The sequence below is a fragment of the Amblyomma mixtum genome, chromosome 9, assembly GCF_055824585.1.
Source record: "Amblyomma mixtum isolate Tamu chromosome 9, ASM5582458v1, whole genome shotgun sequence".
Lineage (NCBI taxonomy): Eukaryota > Metazoa > Arthropoda > Arachnida > Ixodida > Ixodidae > Amblyomma > Amblyomma mixtum.
This window is the reverse complement of record NC_143020.1, coordinates 52,006,166-52,015,460: the sequence shown is the minus strand read 5'-3', so window position 1 is coordinate 52,015,460 and position 9,295 is coordinate 52,006,166.

Below are 9,295 nucleotides of genomic sequence, written 5' to 3'. Positions count from 1 at the left end.
GTCAATGTAATAACGACACAGTATCATAAAATAGTTTTACTCTGCGTGGATTTCAAGTAGAAGGTGTTTCCACTAGTACACTGAGAGATGGCTCAACAGATGAATTCCCCTAAAAAGATTCTGCATTTTTTGCCACATAGAAAAGTAAAGTTACGCTGGAACACTGCATAGTACGGTCAAAACAGTACATACACTCGACAAAACGGTGTAACGAGGTCACTGAGAAAAACTGAAGTATGCGCGGAAAAAAAAATTATTCGGGGTGCTGTATTCCAAAATCTAACAGGGAATGCTCTAATGCCGAACAGACGCCTGTAAAACTCTAGTCTGGGCGAGTTGGTTCATGTTGAAAGAACAAAACTGGTACTGGCGCAAGAAACGAGGACACGGAAGGCACACAATCAGTCCTGTCTTGAGACGCTTATAGTGAATGTAATCATATCAATATTCTTCCACACTTGAACCTCTTCCCAGACCTCCTCTTTTTAGCAAGCACGTTTTCAATTCCAAGCCAGTAGCCCCGTCGGCACTTCCATTCTCAAGTCCCACTAAGTATCGTTCAGATAATCTCTAGCACCCCTAAGGGCTTCACGCCTCGGCCACTTCCCAAGCGCTCGCGAAGCCAGTCGATCGTGATGTACGGCGCTCGTGCTGAGCTCATAAACCAGGATCATGGCCTCTCTTCCCATAGATCGACTCAGCAGGAGCACATAGCCTGAGCGCTGAATCCACGAAGGTCGTTTCGGGAAGGCGCGTTCTTCCCCGAGCCCAATCGCCATCGTCATTAACGGCTTCACGCTTCCGCACGTTGGGCGCCATAGGGAGAGGCGGCGTCCCCTCGTGATGTAGTGTCCTCAGCGACGCCGATGGCTCCGATCGGCGCGGGCAGTAAGGTAGATCGGGACGGACCAAGGGCGGGTGAATTTCCCCTCCACTTTTTTTTTATTTCCACGAAGCACTATTCGACCGCGTGCTTTCGCGAGGTGCGCAGTGAATGGTCCGCCTGTTCTGGCAACGCGGCGTTCTTTCCACACGGCGCGGAACGAGCCTGCCGGGTTGTTTCTCATCGGAGCATCGACTCGCGTTGCTTTCACCAGTTGAAAAGCGCGCCCCCTACAATGCGAGACACTGAACTCCAGCAGGAAAAAAGAAAAGGCGTAAAAAGAAAGGTGGAATCTTTCAATGTTCCGCGTCGAGTGGCGGCCGCATGGCGTCGTGGCAGGGGGTAAGGGAATAATCTATGCAAATGCTTGTACTCCTCCAGTTGTGACGTTGACGAAGCAGTCGCCCCCTCTTGCGTATGTATTTTCATCGACGTTACGTGGCTTGGAGAGAGAATACGGCGACGGACGGTCTTTTTTCTTCAGCTGGAGGCGACATTCCCCGGCGTGCTCTTTCTGCAGTTTTGTCGCGTTGAAAAGGAGGCCGTGTAGCTTGCGGCAGAAGGCTTGAAAGGTGGTCGGTGATCGGAGAATGCGGGGAGTGTTGTGCAGTCGAGGGCGAGATTCCATCAATGGCGCGGGGCGCTTGGGGTCGCCAGGGGTCCCTTGCTCTCGCTCCATCGATGTGAAGCATGCAACGTATCTGGCCCTCGAAGGCGGACTCGAATGGCGCCATTGTTCTGGCTTCTGCCGAAGGGGGGAGCCACGGGTTGTCCGCGGTTATTTACAAAGAGGCATCAAACAAAGACGCCATGTAGAAAGCACCCAAACAAAAAGGAAAGAATTGGGTGAGAGGGGGTGAAGCACGACCACGGCGGAGTGAAGTAAAGGCAAAGGTAAATGGGGAAGAGAACGCTGTCGAAACGTGACATGTTCACCTGTTTTATTCCTTTTCGCTTTGTTTCGACTGGGTCCCTTCTGTTCACATCTACAGGTGGCTTGCCGATCTGATCAGCATGACGTCAGAAGGAGCCCACAGAACGTCCCCACGTTAGGGTGGGTAGTGTAGCGAAGCCACGATCTGGGAGTTGGATGGCAAGGGATGCTGGCCCATTACGACCACACTCTGAGGTGGGTTTCTGATGACTGGATAAAAGTGACCAGAGTAGGAGCTGGAGCCATCAGTTTAGGTACCAAAATCTAGAAGCACTTGACAGCTTGGCTAACTCGGAAACGTCTGCTTACATGAACTCTGCGCATCGCCTTTTCTGCGTAAATAAAGAGGGCACCTGACATGTATTTAGAATACAGAGCTTCAGTAACAGCATGTTGGCTTCCTGAATTTCTGGTGCCTGGTCGATGTGCGGTGATGTAGTTCGTTTCACGTAATCTCGCCGTGTTCTTCGTTACAAAAGTCCAACCCACACTATAAAGGTGTTGGGCTGTCAATTGCTCAATGTAGAGGTAATAAACAAATTCCAGTAAAATGAGATAAAGGAAGGAGCGAAATGTGATCAACTTGTAGCATTTTGTGCGATTAAGAAGGTAAACGTAAGTGTTTACCATTCTGCGATGTATTTTGATCTCTCAGAACATTTTTTATATCAAGAAGAGGGAACGTTACGGACCCTCGAAGAGCCTGTAATGTAATACAGTGCAGAGGCAAGTACCGGGTGGAAATTTGTAAATGAAACAGATCGGACGCCGATTCCATCACTGCAGTGTCTATTTTTATTCTTTGCATTGTGAGCACCTCCATCGCCTATTTACGACAGATTTTAGCCTTGTACCCTATTCTCGCGAGGCTTAGATCGCTATGTGGTCGCATTTGAATGGAGGCGAAGCACTCAAAATCACGTCATTTTATTATTCATTTGGTATATGTATATACCGCGGTATCACGAGGACAGGAGGGTGAATAAAAACTAAAAACAAAAAACGCCAAGAACACTTATATGTATCAGTACTCCAGGAGGTGCACACGTAAAAGGAGCGCTTGGTAAGAACTGAAAAATAAACAGTAAATGACGCGGAATTATGGTTTAAATGCTCACCCAAGAAGCCGATAAAAAAAGGGCCTTGGACAAGAAATAACATTGAGATGTATTAGGCATGAGAAAGTAATCAGTAGCACACAATCTCGAAAGTACCAAAGTGGTTTTTTTTTTTAGGGGAAAAAGGCTTCTGTCATTTCATTCTATCTCTCTCCTCTTTCTTCCTTCTCCCTGTCTCTTTTATTTCCGCTAGTAGCACCGCAGACGCTTCAAGCTTCGGTAGCAGGTGCCGGGTTAGCAACAAGTTTTTTCCTCGTTTTATTTTGTGTTCGATAAAAACTAATAATATTACTAACAACAATAATAATAATGAAAAAAAAAGAAAAATGGTAAAAAAGAAATGGCATGGTAGCATCAAGATTGTGCAGCATCAAGATAGTGATCGGATGCATGAAAAATTGTCCTATGATAGGTAAAAGCAAACGCAGAAAAAGTGTGTAGCAACAGCGTGTAATGTGTTTGTAAACTATCAAACTCCTTCAGGGTGCCATTGCCCTGCATTTGTGATGCAACACACAGGACTTGTGTTAACCGGGCCAAGTCTAAACGAAGGCACCGCACTGTGCTTAATCCGAGAGAAATCGCAATGGAAGAAAGAAATCACATGTTTTTATGTGTATGATACCCCATGGAACTCCTCGGTATGAACAAGAGGGCGGCGAACCGCAAGAGGACACAGTGTCGTTCTCTTATGCATCACACAGCGTCTGCGATGTCTGTGCTCTCCCACGGAGAGGGACCCTTTCTCCAGGAAAGGTCTCAAAGAAAGGGCTCCGGAGGGGGGCAAAGGGTGACCGCCTTCCGAACGACGTCCCTTGAAGGCATTTTTTCCGCTACTCTTTTCTTCATCGCTGACTCTAGCCACGGTTGCTCAGAGCAGCGAAGACCCCGTCGACAAAAAGGAACCGGAGTAAGCTTGAGTTAAGAAGAGGCAGGCAGTCGAGGCGGCCGCGTTGCTGCTCCAACTAAAGCCGGGGTTGTTTGTTTGTTGCGAGCTTCGCAGAATGTGATCCCGCGGCACCACTTGCTGCTTCCTCGAATTGGCCACGGATCGGGAGGTAGGGGGGGGGGGGGGGGGTGATCTCTCGTCAATGGTCGCCATATGTCGCTGACGTCACTGATGCACTCCCCGTGGGCGCGGGGGTGCTGACCTCTGATGGGGCACCTTTCCAAGTGGGCCGATTGAGCTCCTCAAAGGTCAAGGGGTGATGTCCCCTCCTGTGGTGGATAAGGCAAACCAACCGGCGGCGTGTCGGGCGATGGCACGGAACGGTAACAATCAGTGAACTTCGTCATGTGATTGTAGTTTTGGGGCTCAACATTCAAAGATAAGAGCGCATTCTTCCGCGAACAACGAAGAAGATGAGAAACAAAGTTGGGGCACTGATACTGGCGGTGTAATGATTGTTAACAGGTGGAAATTGAGTACCGTGGATTAGAGGACGGTAAGAAAGACAGAGTAACTTAACTTCAGAAGGATAGATATATGAGTAAGTTGGCATCAGTCATGGTGAATCTACCCTATCATGTCCCCGCCTTTCAAGCTTATTACCATAACTTTACTTCCAGTGGAAATGCTGGTAATGATACCTAGCTCCCCGCGGACAGTTGGTGATCCTACTGTTTAAATACAGGACTGGATTACAGGGCAAACTTGCGTTAGTCATATTATAGCAATTACAGCAGAAATAAACGAGATGAAATGAATTACAGCGAAGAATATGGTGCAGGGAAAAGAAAACCGATTGCCGTTAAGGATACTGGAGTGGATTCCGGGGGAATTTGTGAAGGAGCAGCAGGGGCGGCAGAGAGTCTGGTGGACGGAGGTAATTAGGAAATCTGCTGGGATAAGAAGGCTGGAAGTGGCGGGAAACAGATTTAATTTGACGTCACTTGGAGACGCTTTTGTGCGCAGTGAACGTAGTTAGGTTGCTGCTGCTGATAATAGTAATGAATAGATTACAACACGCTTACGACTGCATTCTTATAGAAGATACGACAGCGCGAAGTTGGTATTTATTGGTACGGCATTGATGAAGAGGATGGTCAGCAACTGGTGACTCGATACTGAATGTAAAGATAATTCTCGAGTCAAGTGACTGAAACTAGGCACGTCTTCTAAAGCACATTTTAAATAAAGAATGTCAGAGCCCCAAACTGAAGAAGGCGGAAACTTAAGGCAGAAAAAGGGTTCATGCGGCATTTAGGTAAAATATCAGTGGTTACTACGTCGCACTGTCCTTAAACTTAGTTGCTATGCAGAGAAGTGACCCAGGTGATTCTCAGTCGGTAAAGTAAGGAATCAGATCCTGGTATTAAATCGCATTCATTGATATTGACTTGCTGGGCATCCTCTTTGATTTTCTTGCTTTCTTTGCCTTTCCGTTTCCATAAATTGATATTTTGCGGAGGTTTATAGCGTCCCTGTTTTCGTTCCAGTGTCTTATCTCATTGTTAAGCTCTTGTTATTACGCATAAATTTGTAGACAATATAGTAACAGTAGTCATCCGAAAGCTGTTCGTACACCTCGAGCATCCACTTCTGCGCATCTGAAATCATTCTTCGCCCACCTCGCAAGAGAATGGAACTACCTGCACGCTGAAGCTTTCATCCACCCTGGCCTGGAATCCTTCAAATCATTCATCACTGATTTAATTAAAACATATGTTAGCCCACTCCTCATCTAATGCCCGTAGTGGGCCTTTGAGGTACTAATAAATAAAGAATTGTTTGCTTTGCCTTGTCGAGCAACGGAACTAGTCCTAGCCGTAACTGTGTGTTTACGCTGCCAAATATTGCTATTTTTTATTATTATTTCTCTCTCACGGACTGAATGACTGCCGAAACCCGCTCAAGAGCACTTGTGCTTATGTGCATTTGCTTAGATGCAAATGCACATGCATGCTCAGCACTCGATGTAAAAGAAGCTAAATATTAGCTTCATGTGCACGTAATAAGCGCCTGTGTGTTTCCGCGTCGAGGCACCCAAGCATTCCTATTTCCGTTACGCTACGCGAGGGATTTGTTCGAATGCAGAAGAAGAGTGATGTAAACCTGTTTGCGATGTTTTACATTCATGCCCAGCAATTCTGGACAAAAGCATATTTGAGCGTGAAACAGTGTATGAAAGCAATTTTTTCATAAATGTAAGATTTGAGTATAACAATCGATATATTCGCAGACCACCCGACGGCAGTGTTGCATTTTTTTTTTTGTGATTAACGTTTTTGCTACCGTCAAAAGCATTCCTCAGTGCTTTTCTATGGTAGTCTCAACTGCTCGATTTGATCGACGGAAACCCGTTAAAAGAAAGATTTTGTCATACATCAGAAGAATGAACCATCGTATTTAATATTTCCGTAGCATCATCATCATCATCGTCATCAGCCTGACTACGCCCACTGCAAAGCAAAGGCCTCTCCCATGTCTCTTCAATTAACCCTGTTCTTCGCCAGTTGCAGCCACCGTATCTCCGCAAACTTTAATCTCATCCGCCCACCTAACTTTCTGCCGCCCCACGGTACCTTTGCCTTCCCTTGGAATCCACTCCGTTGCCCTTAAGGACCAGCGGTTACGTTGCCTTCGCATTACATGCCCTGCCCAAGCCCACTTCTTCCTCTTGATTTCGACTAGGATGTCATTAACCGGAGTTTGTTCCCTTACCCACTCCGCCAGTTTCCGATCTCTTAACGTTACACCATTTCGTTACACCTTAACGTTACATTTTTCTTTCCAGGGTATCTTACAATTTTTCAATATTCAAATTTTTTATCCGACAATGTTGGACATGGGTGCGCAAATGTCTTCCTGTTTCGTCTGTGTCTATACTTGTGGGATCAAGCGCGAGGAACATGCAGGCATTGTCGACAGCAACTGCTCCAAAGATTCTATTTTCTGAAGTGCCGAGCAGTTGGACAAGCTCTGCGCCAGCGAACACGCGCTCTAATTCGTCCGTGTTCGCACCCTCTCCCCCTTAGTCTTACTCGGCAGGAGGAGGTATCAGTGCGCCGGATTCGGGCAGGGGCGGCCCTGACCCCATATGTCCGTTATCGGTGGGGTGATAAATATCTGCCAGTAACTGACAGGTGCCCTCACTGCACCGGACATTTGTGATGTGCGGCACCTGTTGTGGACTTGCCCAGCGACGGCCCCTATTAGAGAACGGCTCCTCAGGGTGGTCGGCCTGTGGTGGAACCGCGATGGGGACTATGTGAAGTGGACTATGGACAATCACTTCGCCGGCAGCCTATGCGACTACCTCGCCGAGACTGGTCTACACTCCTTCTTTTAACTTTCTGTATAACCGGCCTTCCATTCCCCCTTTTCTCAACTTATGCCTCATGGCAGACTTCCCGAATAAAAAAAAACAAAAAAAACGGCATGCTGTGTAGAAAACATTCCACAACTTTTTCTTTTCACAGTGGCAGAAATAGAAATAGACAGGGCACAGTTATTATGTAAAGTTATTATGGTTTATTATTTCCGCATACTACTTTTTTGATATGCCCCCTTCACCCAATGCTCTTCGGGGCCTGTGAGGTGCAAGTAAATAAATAAATAAATAAATAAAACCGGATCCAAGAACTCCTATGGGACATGGGCTATGATGAGCCGACAGATGTGCTCTTCAAGTCTCCGAACGGTTCCAGAGCCTACGGCCTCTGTCGCTCCCATGAAGAGGTGCCTGACTCGCATTATACCGGATATTCGGCGTTCCACTGCATCTGTACTGAGGTAATTAGGAGCGGAAGCAATTCCCGAAAATGGCGGTCCCTGGATCAAAATTGTAGTACGAAGAAGATGAAAGCTCATATTTTAATTGGATTGTTCATATTAGTGTGTGCGTGTTTTATCGCTTCAACGCTGTTACGTAATCGACTGACCTGAAGGGAGAGTAGGCTGAAAGATTCAAGAAAAGTACAGAGCAGCTTTTGCAGATAAGTACAAAGGGCAACTTTTATCTCGTTGTTATTGATGTCTGCAAGGAATAGGTAGCAAAGACTGCAGCGAATAATGATGCGTATTTCAATTCCGTTAACGACACAGCGCATAAACTCGTCCTTGTCTTGGCTCCTGACTAGTCTGAAAGCTTTTCAAACGGCGATTTGCTTCAAAGCCCCTTATAATGAAACCTGCATGCGGGGTGCGTAAATTGCTTCTCGAATAAAAAAAAAGCGTTAAACTTTGTTTATACTCAGTGGCTCGAACAGTAATTTTCGCTCAAAAGCATCTCAGAGTGCGACCTACAAGGTGGTGCACCTCCCGTGGGAAATGTTTCGCGTGGTGTAAGATCGAGACTATGGACAATCAGTTCACCAGCAGCCTATGCGACTACCTCGCCGAAACTGGTTTAACTTTCTGTAACCTACATTCCACTCCCCGTTTTCTCAACTTATACCTTATGGCAGACTTCTCGAATAAAAAAAGACAAGGTGTTTATGTAAAAGTGGGATTCGAATTGCGATTTCACGCGTTCTAAAGCAATGCTCTAATTCACTGTGGCACAGAAGCAACGGTAATATGTGTTGTTAATTTTGCGCTTGCCCGTTCTTAGGAATATTTTCTATACTCCACCACGCGGCATAGAATAGTTGGTGCGCTGCACCGCTGACTGTTCAGAAACACGCAAGGATGATGGTGGACATTGGTTGCACAGATAACGTTTCACACAGATTACACTTAAGTAGCATTTGCTTTGTTTCAGCACATCATACATCAAAAGTGGGCACTATGCAGCATCACAGCTGACTACAGTTCAAACGTAGGCACAGTAACTCGTTGTAACGTGATGAATTTAATCACATCACGAATGTATTTGAACGACAGAGTACCGCAGTCGAGTGGGCTCTCTTTGGAAGAGAACTGTTCATAAGCGTACCACCGGCGATGCTGTCAGCAGATCGATTGCCGTATGGTGAGTTCCCAGCAGAACGCACAGACAAGAGACGCGCGAGAACTTCTAAAACCGGTTGCTTGCTTAACGCCTTCAGACATGTCCATTGCCCTCGGCACACTTTGACGCTGATTCTTTATGCTTGCAATTTATGAACGACGGAGGTCGGTCCTTTATTCCTAGCTTAAAATATTTGTGATTTCGTTAATTTATGAACGACGTAGTTCCGGCAGTTTCAATTAAAAATATCGGATTCAATACTTATTAAACGAAAAATCGCCGCAGGCCGCGCGGCATGTCTCATCGACCTGCGGCGAGGAACCCCGGATTGTTCCGTTCGCACTGCCCCAATGGACGCCCTCGCTCAAGTCCTGGGCAATGTCTACGTTGTCAAGTCGTGAGCGCTTGAAGCACGGTGGGATGACGTCACCGATGTCAGCAGATTACAAGCGCATGTCCCAGACTG